Raw genomic sequence first — 14724 nt, forward strand, 5'->3', positions numbered from 1 at the left:
ACAATTCAGTAGAACAGATCCTTAGCTGCAGTAAATTGATGTAGCTCCACAGAAATCTATTTACACCTGCTGAGAATCTGGCCCAGTTTAAGGGCAGGAGAATCTGGACCAGTCATAGGTTTCTCTTTACTTCTGTTCAGTTTTGACTTAAATTAATCAACAAAACTTTGAAATAAATGTATACATTCAATGAGTAACTGACTGACCCTACACTGGAGTAACGTGCACCTGTAAATTTTCCATCTGGCCTGCAGTACAACTTAAGTTTCTTACATAGTTTTCTGCTGCAGAGTCTACAATTTTTAAAATAATTGTCAGATGTAAACTGGAAGTATTCCAGTATATATTCAGGCTACCACTTATGTCGGTATAACTTATGAGCTTCTCTCAGACATAGATGCCATTACTCGTTGGGAGGGGGTTAATTAAATTGATGGGAGAACTCTCTCCCGTCAGCTTAGAGCGGCTACCCAAGAGAGCTGTAGTGTAGCTGTAGCCTTATTCTGGATATGAATGTACTTTTGAGAAAGCAGAGTCAGTATTAGAGGTTTCAAAACTGTAGGACCCTAGATATTGATTTCAGAATTTATGAAAGACTCGTCTAGGGAACATAAGTATTTGTTCAGGCAGATTAATGTTTAGTGCTTCTTAGCAGATTGTTTCTTCTTTATAGCAAAGAAAAAAAAATACCTGCAACTAAAGGGAAGTGTGTGAGTCTATCTAAAATAATGCTGTGTGAAAACTAACAAATATAATTACATCAGCATTTGCTAAAATAATGAATTATCACTGCAGCTTCTACTATCATTGGAATTTGTCAGCTTTTACGTAAAAAGAAAAAAAAGTATGTTTTGTTAAAACAATTTGAGTTCTTATCAAAGCAAAAGGTTGACTATACCAAATATCTGAGTGTACCAATTCACATAGGACTTATGTTCCTAAAAAGCATTCATTTATTTCTATCTTTTATTTCATCTTTTTTTCATATAGAACTCCTATTTCAGGCCCACATGCAGTGAGTTTCAGGATCAAAGCCATAAATTAGGACTGGCCAGAAAACAAGAATTCTATTTTGTGAAAAATTTCATGGTTTCACAATTCAGAGTAGGGACTGGAACCTTGTTCTCCCCTATTCTAAGGGCTGGCCCTAAGCACCGAGCTATTGGCTATGCTAGAGTGGAGGAGGGCTCTTTCAGTTCCATCCTGGACCTGAGAAACCCTCCTTTTTAAAGAGCTACATTTCTGTTAAAAGTTTTGGTTTCAACAAATTGACATTTTCCAGTGAAAAATGTCTCATCAAAAAACTTCCAACCAGCTCTACCATAAACTGTTATCAGCAAATGCAGCTTTAGACATGGGCTGGACAGACAGCCTACTAAGTACTACATTTCAAAGGGTCAGACTGACTGGGGAAGCCGCTTAATTGCAGGAAAAAGCTGTCCACCCAGCAGGCTTTCACCAGGAGCATTGGCTGTGGGTGGCAGTTTGGTGGCCAAATGAGAGGCTAAACCGGAAGAAAAGAGATGAGGTGGCTTGGGAAAGAGAAGTGGTGACTCAGAGAAGGAAAAGAGTTATGTCCTGCTTTGTTGAGTATAAGAGAAAGGGCAAAATATTTTTTCATTTGCCTAGGTTAAAACATGCAATGCCCATTATTACGTTTCTAGATAGTTTCTGAAATCTTTGTTTAATTAGACCTACACATTTACAGGGAAAACATGATGGCTTCATCTCCCCTTGAAGTAAATGCGAGTTGAGGGTTCTCAGTTTCTCACAGAATTGGACTCACAGTAGCCAGTTCAGCTACACTACTGGTAGGTTTACAAAAGATTTGGGAGGTGGACACTGTGACAACTCCATCATCTACTGAGGCCAGATCTACACTCAGAAGTTAAGTCAACCCAGCGATGTCGCTCTGGAGTGTGAAAAATTCACACCCCTGATCAGTGTAGTTAAGCTGAACTAACCGCCAGTGTAGACAGTAGTAGGTCAACAGAAGAATTCTTCCATTGACCTAGCTGTCATCTCTGGGGGTGGTGGATTATCTGTGCTGACAGAAAAACCCCTTCCGTCACTATAGTGAGTATATACGCTGAAGCACTATAGCAGCATAGCTGCTGCACTGAAGCTGTGCTGCTGTACTGTTTCAAATGTAGACAAGCCTTGAGGAAGAGAACGTATGAAAGAACCTTCGCAACAAATGAGATCTGTCATCCAATTTCTCGATTGCTTTGTAAAGCTTTATGAATACAAGTAAAATGTTTAATGCACAGCTCTCGGAATGGTTCTATTGCTGGATGAGTCAGACAGCACACGTAATATTTATTCATACTGGCCTTTTCCTATTTGTTCTGGAGGAAAAAAATATAGATCCATCCTAGAAAAATATAAAATCGATATTAATATATTTATTATGATTTTGCTAATATTCATAAAAGATATTGTAAAGTACAGTGGATATGCATACTGGAAACTTCACATGTCTTGGTAACAGCTATTAAAATTATTTTTAAAAATTGTATATATTCCTTTCTAATGAGACACATTTAAGAGAATTTATGCTTACAGTTGTAACAAGCAGTCTTTCTCCTTAGCGTCTGGAATCTAGTAAGTAATTACTATAATTGTCATTGAATATGTGATGTTTTGTATAGTCTGTAATGTACGTTTATGTAACACATGCATTACCAATTCCTGTTTTTTCTCTCTCTTTGGAAGGTACCCTTGTTTTTATATATTTTCATTTCTTACTTTGTGTCTGTCAGGGTTCCCTCCCCACTCTGAACTCTAGGGTACAGATGTGAGGACCCGCATGAAAGACACCCTAAGCTTATTTTTATCATCTTAGGTTAAAAACTTTCCCAAGGCACAAATTTTGTCTTGTCCTTGAACAGTATGCTGCCACCACCAAGTGATTTAGACAAAGAACAGGGAAAGGACCACTTGGAGTTCCTGTTTCCCCAAAATATCCCCCCAAGACCTTGCACCCCCTTTCCTGGGGAGGCTTGAGAATAAATAAGATGAGCACAAACCAGCCTTGGATTTTTAAGACCCAAGAAACCCAATCAGATTCTTCAAAATAGAACTTTATTATAAGAACAAAAAAAAGATAAGAAAACAACTCTGTAAGATCAGAATGGAATATAATCTTACAGGCAGTCAGATTCAAAACATAGAGAATCCCTTTAGGCAAAATCTTAAGTTACAAAAATACACAAAAACAGGAATACACATTTCCTCCAGCACAGTGAATTTTACAAGCCAAAACAAAGAAAACCTAACACATTTTCTAGCTAGATTACTTATTAATTTTACAGGAGTTGGAGGGTTTGCATCCTTGATCTGTTCTCAGCAAAGGTATCACACAGACAGACAAAAGCCTTTTTTCCCCCTCCAGATTTGAAAGTATCTTGTCCCCTCATTGGTCATTTTGGGTCAGGTGCCAGCCAGGTTACCTGAGCTTCTTAACCCTTTACAGGTAAAAAGACTTTGCCTCTGGCCAGGAGGGATTTTATAGCACTGTATACAGAAAGCTGGTTACCCTTCCCTTTATATTTATGACAGTGTCTTTTTTTACAAAACAATAAAACTTCTTTAAATTAAAAAATTAACATATATTCTCCTTAGAATTTCAAATTTAAGCACAACGGAGAAAGTGTAACCTCTGAGTCTTCAGCCCACGCAAAATCTTAAATCTACTGTTCAAAGAGCTGTTCTCCTTGGCAGTACTGAAGCATTTTAGTTTATTACTCCTCTCATTCCAGGAATTTCACAGAGATGATTCTGGCAAACCAATTCCATCAAGGACACATCAAAAGGCAGTTATCTCGCAGACATGCTAAAGGTTTTAAACTAAAACACTTCATGGATGAAATCAAATAGGGCCAAAGTCTGCCCTCTGATTAGTTCTGTGTATTTTAGATATTTGTAAATTTGTTAAGTATTTAAGAGGCTGCTAGTAGACTCTTTCCTTAAATGTTGATTTGCCAATATTCTGCCCTGGTACATTAATGTGGATCTACAGATGTCCCTATCTTGATTGTTTGTGAAATCAGATCCCCAGGAAATGACACCTTATGAATAAAATGGGGGCAGGGGGGAAGGATAGCTCAGTGGTTTGAGCATTGGCCTGCTAAACCCAGGGTTGTGAGTTCAATCCTTGAGGGGGCCATTTAGGGATCTGCGGCAAAAATTGGGGATTGGTCCTGCTTTCAGCAGGGGATTGGACTAGATGACCTCCTGAGGTCCCTTCCAACCCTGATATTCTACAATTCTATGAAAAGAAGGTTTATTTATCAGTATGCCTATATTCTTCCTATGCTTCCACCTGAAACAGGAGCATGTGGATCAAATTTAAGGCCAGATTCTGCTACTCACATTGAGTTGCACTTTATTTCTTCAGTAGTTCCATTGAACTCAATTTGAGGATGAAGAAACTCAGCAAGAGCAAGGTTAGCAGAATCAGGCCATTAGTGCATAAGTTACTGCCATTCTCTGCCCTCATACAACTTAAGTGAGGGCTCTACATACCTATCCTAGGACTGAATTTAATCTTTGCGTTCTTAAGTTTCCCCTTCTGTTTGTAGTCAATATGTTGCTGTCTGACTACAGGTCTTTAAACATCTTTCAGTTAATTTAGAGATCTAGATGCTAAATCCAACACAGTTGAATTTCTTCCCTTGAGGATCTGGGACTAAAAATCACTGCCCCTCTGCCATGTACATTGGCCAAACCAGACAGTCCCTACGTAAAAGAATAAATGGACACAAATCAGACATCAGGAATAGTAACATACAAAAGCCAGCAGGAGAACAGTTCAATCTTTCTGGACATTCTATAAAAGATTTAAAAGTAGCTATACTTGAAAAAAAAAAAAACTTCAGAAATAGACTTCAAAGAGAAACAGCAGAACTAAAATTCATTGCAAATTTAACACCATTAATCTGGGCCTGAATAGGGACTGGGAGTGGCTGGCTCATTACAAAAGCAGCTTTGCCTCTCCCGGAATTGACACTTCCTCATCTATTATTGGGACTGGACTACATCCACCCTGATTGAATTAGCCCTGTCAACACTGGTTCTCCACTTGTGAGGTAACTTCCTTCTCTTCATGTGTCAGTATAATAATGCCTGCATCTGTAATTTACACTCCATGCATCCGATGAAGTGGGTTCTAGCCCGCGAAAGCTTACGCCCAAATAAATCTGTTAGTCTTTAAGGTGCCACCAGACTCCTTGTTGTTTTTGTGGATACAGATTAACACAGCTACCCCCTGATACTTGACAGCATTACTATAATGTATGAAGGCATTTTTGGCCATCTGTGACCGACTAAGACACTGATTCTTCCCTCAGATCAACACCGTAAGTTTGGACTAAGTTAAAGGCCATGTTTTGCCTTCAATTCAACCCAGGTCTACACTACTGACTTATATCAGTATAGCTACATCACTCATGGAGGTGAAAAATCCACACCCCCGCATGACATAGTTATACCCACCTAACTCCCAGTGTAAACAGCTCTATGTCATCAGGAGAGCTTCTCCTGTCAACATAGCTGCCCCCTCTCATGGAGGTGGATTAACTACACCTATGGGCGAAGCTCTAGTAGATTCTTTCCTCACCCATCAGCCTAGGACTATATCTTCACTTAAGAGCTACCATGGCACAGCTGCATCAGTGCATCTGCACCAATGCAGTGTTTTAAGTGTAGATCTGCCGTCAGTTGTAAAAATCAGACTTCTGCAGTTTGGGCCAGAACAAAGTTTTACTAATATCACTGATTCTCCTCTGGCAGAGGGTAGATAAAGACTGCAGTTACATGAGTGTAAAGTCAGGGCTGGTCTATGCTGAAAATTTATATCGGCATAATCTCACAGGGGTGTGAAAAATCCACATCCTGGAGAGGCGTCGCTATGTTGACTAGCCCCGGGATAGACAGCACTAGGTCAACAGAAGAATTCTTCTCTCAACTTAGCTACCACCTCTCCAAAAGGTGGATTTACTACAGCAATAGGAAAACCCTTCCCCTCGCTGTAGTGTCTACACTGAAGCCCTCCAGCAGTGCAGCTGGAGCTGTGCCACTGTAACATTTTAAGTGTAGTCATAGCTTAGGTGTACTTAAGATCAGAAACCAGTCTTTATTTCTGTTCATCACCTACCCAATTAGAAGTATATAGCTGCAATGCCTTTCACCTTAGACCATGGTCTTGTAACTATTAGCGTTCTACATACAGTGCCAGGTTACGATAAACAAGGTTATGTTAGAACTTGAGGAAAACTGAGGAATGGATAAGAACTATACACACACTATGGTAATGTCAGACTTAATTAGAAAGCTGTCACCTGCAATGAAGTATACAAGTGTATGAGCAGTTTCTCTGTAGATAGCTATGTTCATTAAGCCATAAAAACATGAGTAATGACCAGAGGAACCAAGAGGAAGACTGATTCCTCTCACCATCTCATGAGTCACCAAACTCCCCTAGGGGTTTCCAGGGACAAGCAAAATTGTGGCTATTCTTGCCCTTAGGCTAGAGTAGTGGCAACAAAATAGTTCCCCTATGACTCCATGGCTTGCAAGGGAGGATTCCTTGCCCTGCAATCCTGGGCTGACATAAAAGAGGTGTAATCAGCTTTACGTCAGGCCCCCCTCCAGTTGCCTCCTGGTGCATACGACATGCTGGGGCCAAATGAGGCCAGGAAAAGGACTTCTGGGGGATGGAGCTGGAGTGTGATATACTTCACAGTGTCAGGAGTCCAGGCATCAGCAGTCCATCTCAGTGGGTAAAACCACATTGAATCAGGAGCCAGAGTCAAGGGTCAGAGATGGAGTCAGGAGTTGGGAACCAGAAAGGAAACGTGGGGTTGGGCTGGACAGAGGCAGGACGGGGCAGAGCTGGTGCAAGACAGGAGGGAGTCAAGAACAGGGCTGGAGCAGAACAGAAGCAAGGCAAGGACAGGAGCAATCATAGCTGAAGGCAGATATATTGAGCAGCCAGTAATCCACCACTGCAGCTGAACTTAAAAGCAGGCCTTCTGGCTGCATTCAGCCAATCAGGCAGCCGGCCAAACAGGTAGCCCTATCGCAACCCAGCTCAGGTCATTAATCACCTTGGTGGCTGGCCTGGCTAGTCCTCAGGGTCAGCCCAAGTTGCTCAATCCTGACTCGCAGCTCCCTTGTTGGCAGAATATCCCTCAAGAACTGTTCTAGCTGGCATAGATTAGAGCAGAATTGTGGCTGCTGTAATTTGTGCAAGGGGCTCACTTGGCCCTGTAATCAGCATCAGGATTTGGGGAGGCATAAAGGTGGCTTAGAGGAATCTGCACAGCTGAGGAATGTGCCCTGAGTTTTTATGGGCTTTCTAAGTTAATTTCTGCGCAATGTCTATTTAAATTCAAGAGCAAAAGTATCTCCATGTTATGACTGTATAAATTAACATCTACGCTGAAAGATGAAGTGATACCACCTTCCCATGGTGCTGCTATACAAAAGTTGGCTTTTATCAATTAAAATTAATATGGATCCAAAATAATAATCTATTAGAACTTCATTACTGTCCAGTTTCAAATGTTTGCATCCAAAGATTATGATAAATTTTGGTGATCTACTGTACTTGTATTAAAGACTGACTATGCATAGATTAAACTAGTTAGATTATTTATGCTTGCTGACTAATTTTAATATTATAATTTATATTATGGTAGTGTCTAGAGGGCTCAAGCAAGTCACAGCCTCATTGAATGAGACACTAGACATATAGATAAAAATAACATATGAGAAAAAACAGAAGTTGATATCAATGAATATAAATTAGATGATAGGAATTGTAAATATTGATAAGGGAGGCAAAAGGACACAAAGAGAAATCAATGACCAGCAGAGTTAAAGCCAATAGGAGGAAATGTTTAAGAATATTTGGAACAAAAGGAATTCTAATAATAGTATTGGCCTATTACTAGATGGAGATGGTAGAATTGTCAATAATAACGAAGGAAATTTAGAAGTCTTCAAGTATTTCTGTTATGGAAAAAGCCAGCTGATGTATTCATATATTGATGATAAATACTTTCCATTCCAGCAGTAACTCAGGAGGATGTTAAGAAGCAGCTTCTAAAGTAAAAACAATGAGCAGTACTTGTGGCACCTTAGAAACTAACAACATTTATTTGGGCATAAGCTTTCATGGGCTAAAACCCACTTCATCAGATGCATGGAGTGGAAAATACAGTAGGCAGGTATATATACACAGTACATGAAAAGATGGGAGTTGCCTTACCACGTGAGGGGAGGGTCAGTGCTAACAAAGTGGAAATGGGCTATTCTCAACAGTAGAATACAACGGGAGGAAAAATCACTTTTGTAGTGCTAATGAGGCCAATGTAATCAGGGTGACCCATTTCAAACAGTTGACAAGAACTTGTGAGTAACGGTAGGGGAAAATTAGTATGGAAATTACTTCCACTTTAATTGTTAGCACTGACCTTCCCACTTGGTAAGGCAATTCCCATCTTTTCATGTACTGTGTATATATACCTGCTTACTGTATTTTCCACTCCATGCATCTGATGAAGTGGGTTTTAGCCCACAAAAGCTTATGCCCAGATATATTTGTTAGTCTCTAAGGTGCCACAAGTACTCCTTGCTGCTTTTGCATATACAGACTAATATGGCTACCACTCTGAAACCTACTAAAGTAAGACATTTATAAACTATGTCTAGTTCTGGTGTCCAAAATTCAAGAAGGCTGCTGAAAAATTGGAGAGGGTTGAGAGAAGAGCCACAAGAATGATTAAAAGATTACAAAACAAGCTTTAATAGGGAGAAACTCAAGGATCTCCATTTACTTCACTTATCAACAAAAAAGTTAAGGGTCTTTAAGTACCTACATGGGGAATAGAAATTTAATAATAGAAGGCTCTGCAATCTAACAGACAAAAATAATGAGATCCCATGACTGGGAGCTGAAGAGAAACAAATTTCAGACTGCAAATAGGGCACAAATAAAAATGTGACAGTCATTAACCATTGCAACAACTTATTAAGGGTTGTGGTGGATTCTCCATTACTCAAAAATGCTAAATCAAGATTGGATTTTCTATTCTAAAAGATACACCCTAGTTCAAACAGGAATTAATTCAGGGAAGTCCTATGGCCTTGTTATACAGGAGGTCAGACTAGATGATCTACTGGACCCTTCTGGCCTTAAAAATCTATTAATCTATGAATACAGCAAATGACAGTCCCTACCTCCAGAATCTTCTGTACTTTTATACGACGCACCAGTTGGCATGTTTACGTTCCAGTCACATTTCATACTGTTCCACTTCAATAGGATGAGGTGAGGCAGAGCGTTAGCTCCAACTCTGAATTGTCTGTCTTTCACCAGTCCATAAGATTCCAGCTAGCTACAAATGTAATTGTTTATAATTACTATACAATAATTATAGTTTCTTTCTTTAGCTTCATTTTATAATTTCTGTCAAATTATCTCAAAGGTTTAAGTTAATAAAATGCTTTTAATCAAATATGAACCATTAATTATGCTCCTCATTTTATGCCAGAAATTATTAATCGAATTATAATGGAAAATTGTTTAAACAATATATCTGAGTCATCCTCCCCAGTGTTACAGTAGTTTAGTATCAGGCATGCGAATTATGTTGTCTGGCTCTGACTGGCCTGATATTACTTTACAAAAATAAAAAGCTATTGTGTGCAGTTCATTTAAATCTAAAATAATTGGAGTATAAGAACTGTATTAGAAAATTAGAAAAGCCATAAAGCAATTTTTTAAATTAATGTTACTGCATGCAAACCAAGAATAATCTTTTTAAAAGCTATGTTAGCTCCTTTATTTCCCCCCCACACACACACAGTTTTACTGGTGAATTTGGTGCTCAGGAGAGTGAGAGAATCATAATAAAGGTAGCCACGATGAAGTAGGTGTCTTGGGCCTTCATTAAGCAGAGATTGCCAATCATTGTAAATTGTTTATTGGTTTTATAATAGCCAACAGAATTTCAGATAAATGCATCGGCCACTGAAACCAGTGGATCCATTTTCTGGGCAAAGGACCTAAGCTCTCATTTAAAGGGATATCTGTAGTTCTCTCCTTTGTGAAGCTAGCCTGGAAAAGGTCTACTGATTGGTTGGATGACTTGTCACTGAGATTTTTTTTCCCGTAAAAGAAAAAGGGGAGGGGAATCACAGATGACCAGCCACTGTATTTTTGCCCAACCTCCAGCCAACAGCAGCCAGAACTCATAACCTATTTAATTGTTCCTGGTACCTAGCATCCTCTCCTGTCTCCAAAATACCACCCAGGGCAACAGACGGTAGGAGAATCTCCATATTCTGCATACCTTCCTAAAATATCTGTTTCAGTGGCTGGACCAGTAGTTCCATTAGAAGAAGGTTTTAGCACTCTCCCATGCCCAACCTCCCCACCTATTCCAACTGTGCTTCCCCCAACTCTTACATTATTTTTAAAAGGAACTGATATGTATAATGAAAACTTAGTAATTATAATAAACAATCTTTTTTTACCCCAATCAACACCCTTCCTTTATATTTCAACTTAATCCCTTTTCACTCAGTTTTTATACTGTCATCACCATTATACTTTTCCCATATTTCCTTATGGACCACAGATTCCTGTCTACATGGGGAAATAGACTGGCATAACTGTAGCAGAACTATAAATTACTTTACACACATTAGTTAGCCCAGACAAAATCCCTCCTCCACAACAACTGCCAAAATCATTGAAATAGCATTTCTAGCAGAAGAAAAGAAATGCTATCTCAGATCCACCATTCCAGTACGTGCTGGACCACATTCATCATCCAAAGTGGATGTACTGCCCAATTAATACCTTTCCTGTTCATTTCCTGGTAAGACTTAGGCCAGGTCTACACTAGCAAGCTTACAGCGGCACACCTTTTTCCAACGCAGCTGAGCCAGTGTAAGATCGCCCATGTAGCCACTCTGTGCTGACTGGAGAGAGTTCTCCTGTCAACATAATAAAGCCACCTCAACAAGTGGCAGTAGCTATGTTGGCGAGAGAAGCTCTCTCACTGACATACTGCTGTGCACACGACCACTTATGCCAGCTAAATTTATGTCACTCAGAGGGGTGTTTTTTCACACCTCTGAGCAACATAAGTTTTGCCGACATAAGTGGTAGTACAGTTATCAACCCTAAGGGACTTACCACAGACCTACATCCCCGTTGAAGTTATGTTGAAATTGCACCATATAATATATATAATTTCACCCAAAATTCCCAGTTTCACATGTTTATGACCGACACAGCCTTTTGAAAAGTTAACCCCAGAAGATTTATGATGATATCCACATGCCAGGTTCCAGACATCTTCCAGGATGTACCTAAAAATCACAGTTACACAGAAATAATAGAATTCAGGGACCATCTCATAAGAATATAGATCATAGCTCACTGTATCTCTTACCAGACACATTGCTACCAGCCACAAGGAAACCTGGCAGTTAACATGAGGTAGATCACAAAATGAGATCAGTGATCAAGCTAAGCATCTGAATCCCTCAGTTAAGAGAAGGGACAGCAGATGGCAGATTCCTGCTGACTATTCCTGCTAACTATCCCATTTGGAGCTGTCAGTCCCCACTTCCTGGCAAGCAGGATCCAGCCCCCACATCATGGAAACAAGGCTGCCTAGAGCAATAGAAAGGAAATGGTAAACATAAAATACTTTAATTTTTTCCCAAAGGCAAAACAAAAACATAATTATTGTTTTACTGCCCTGGTGCCTCTTGAATTTGAAAACTTTCAGTAGGGAGCAGAATCACACTTTCAGAGTCTGTTTTGCCCCCTCATTACTTGAACATAACACCAATTAAAAGAGAAGATTAAACTTTCTGACCTTAAAGAGAGAAAAATAGGTCAATGTTATGGCCTTAATCCTCCAAACACTTATGCACTTGAATAGTCTCATCAAAGGGGCCCAGTCACACTGGGTTGAGAGTCACCATCCAATGGGACAAATATTGTATGTAAAGTTACTTTGGTGCATACATTTTTGCAGGATCTGGATCCAAATGCATTGAGTGAGGTATTGAGTGAAAGAGTATCCTCTGTGAAAATCTGTGTTAAGCAGCTGCGCAAGAGCCTGCTGGGATAGTTAGAGGGCATTTCTTCCATGGATTTTTTTAAACTTTATTTTCAATTCTCTAATCTCAAGACGACAATTTTAAATGTAGATATAAATATTTGGGGTAAATGAGTCACTAGATGAGGAGTAATAGGGGACGGACAGGGGAAACTATCTTATGTATTTATAAGGTGCATATCACAACTATCACTGTACCTGGAAATAAAGTTACTGTACTTGCAGAATTATTACATTTAAAAGAGCTGTGACTTGGTTGAATAAGAATGTCTTTTAGATGGTAATTTCTGAAGAGTTACCAAGGGAAGAGCTTCTTTATTTAAAAAACAAAACAAAAAACAAAAAAAAAACTTTAGCTCACAGGCATCTGAGATCATTTGAAATGCTCTACAGACTCTTCTTTTCTGCTCTGGTTAATTTCAAGGCCCGGTGTCATTGTAAATAACCAAATTGCACACTGCATCCAATTTAATCAAAAATTTCAAATGTTCAAACATCTCAAAATTCTCAAGGGTATTTTCTATCCTGGATACCGCACATAGTTCCCGGTAGCCTTGAAATACATGGATTCAGAGGAGATCAGACATTCTGAAGGTCTGATCTTTGACCCTGGCAGGTGATTGGTTTTGTATATAGAGAGCCTGATTCTCCTCTAACCTATATCAGTGTAAATCAAAAGTAACCCCATTGAAGCTAGTAGGCCCAAGTCTGATCTCAAACTGGTTTAACTCCACTGACTTCACTAAAGTTACTCCGGTCTTATAATATTAAGAGAGACCAAAATCAGCCCCATTAGAGTTACATAAGTATAAAACCAATGAGAGGAAAATCAGGCCAACTGTATTTATCTGGGCCGACAAATGCATTATACATTGACAACATAATGCCTAAATTTAAGATATCTATATAGCCAAACTATGTTTAGACAAGGTAAATTTGCATATGTTTTGATTTTTCATTTATGGAAGGAGGTTAATTAAAAATTCAGTTTCTTTAAAAAATATTTCTTTATTTAGTGGTAAATATTGTGCACCTATCATAATCTCTCATAGCATTTTCTATAACGGAGTTAAATAAAATAATGGATTATTACTTAATTCCAACTTCAAAACCAAATAACTATTAAGATGTAGACTAGTACATTCAACTGTTCTGTCCCTCTCACATGATTTCCATCACAAATTAAAATGCTGAAAGGGTTATTCACAGTTCAAAAGTTTTTCCATTATAAAGCTACAGCTAATCATGTTTTAGTTAACTGCCTGTTGTCTTACATTGAAACAATGACTGAGTTTGTCTTCATTAGGATACCTAAGAGCCTTTAACAGTAAACAGAATAAATCCTTTAACTTTTGAATCTTCATTATTTTTAATTTTTAAATTAGATCACATTTATGCCATCTGCCAGTATGGTAATATTTACATGCCACACAGTAAAATGGATAATTTGTGTAGTCTTTGTAATGTAAAAACCACCCCATAACATCAGTTTACAAAGAGGCCCTAAAGGCAGCCATAGAAGGATCACCCATACATTGGGGGATCCTCTGGTGGCATAGAACAAGGATAATAGCTCCTATTTTACTCTCCCTCTCTGTGGCCAGTCTAGATGACATGGATCAGGGCTTCCCTAAGCTCCAGTGATTCCTGCCTGCCATTAGAGAAACTTGAGGCCATTAGGAATCCGTCTAATTTAGAACAGATATCAGACTGTCCTAATTTATGGTAGGGGAATAGCCTAATACAGAGCCATGGAAAAAGGAGAGTCTTCTAGTTAAACTACTGATCCATGATTCAGAAAATCAGGGTGCACTCAGAATATCTGGCTCCTCCACAGACTTATTGTGTGAAATTAGGGCCACATTTTTAAAGATATTTAGGTGCTTAGGTGCTTTTGAAAATCCTACTAAGCAACTAAAGGTATCTAAATACCTTTAAAAATCTGGCCCTTAGTCCCTGATCAAGCTCCCACTGAAGCCAGTGGAAAGATTCCTCTAGATTTCAATAGGAGCTGGATCAGACCTCTAATATCTCCATCCATCAGTTCACCATCCCTATCTCAGAGGGCTGTTGTAAGGATAAACTCATTAACTATTTTGAAGTTCTCAGGTAACATGCTGATGGGGGCCATATAAGTACCTAAACAGCCAGATAAATAGCAAGCCCAGAACTGGGGAAATACAAATTTCATTTTTGCACTGTAAATTGTACCGTGTGCTCCTCACATGTGGTCAAGACTCTGATCTGGGCCAGTGTCTCCAGGATAAAGAATATAGCCTTCCCACTACACTTTGGAGCTAACATTATTATCTCAACTCATTGCTCCTTTTCAGATCTAGTTTCTTTATATTCCCTTGAGTTTATTTCATATGCCAAACAGACTCGTTCAGCAACTTTGTTAACAATTCAATAAATACAGAGCAACCACAATCAAACGTGGATATTAAATTTAATATTTCTAATTACAAAACAAACCCAACAGACAGAATGGTCCATTATTCATCACTGCTTGTGTAATTCCTCTGACTTCAGCAAAGTTAATACACTGGCCCCATGAAGGCTGCCTTTCAATTGT

Source organism: Lepidochelys olivacea, assembly GCF_965140295.1.
Source record: "Lepidochelys olivacea isolate rLepOli2 genome assembly, chromosome: 4".
Classification (NCBI taxonomy): Eukaryota; Metazoa; Chordata; order Testudines; family Cheloniidae; genus Lepidochelys; species Lepidochelys olivacea.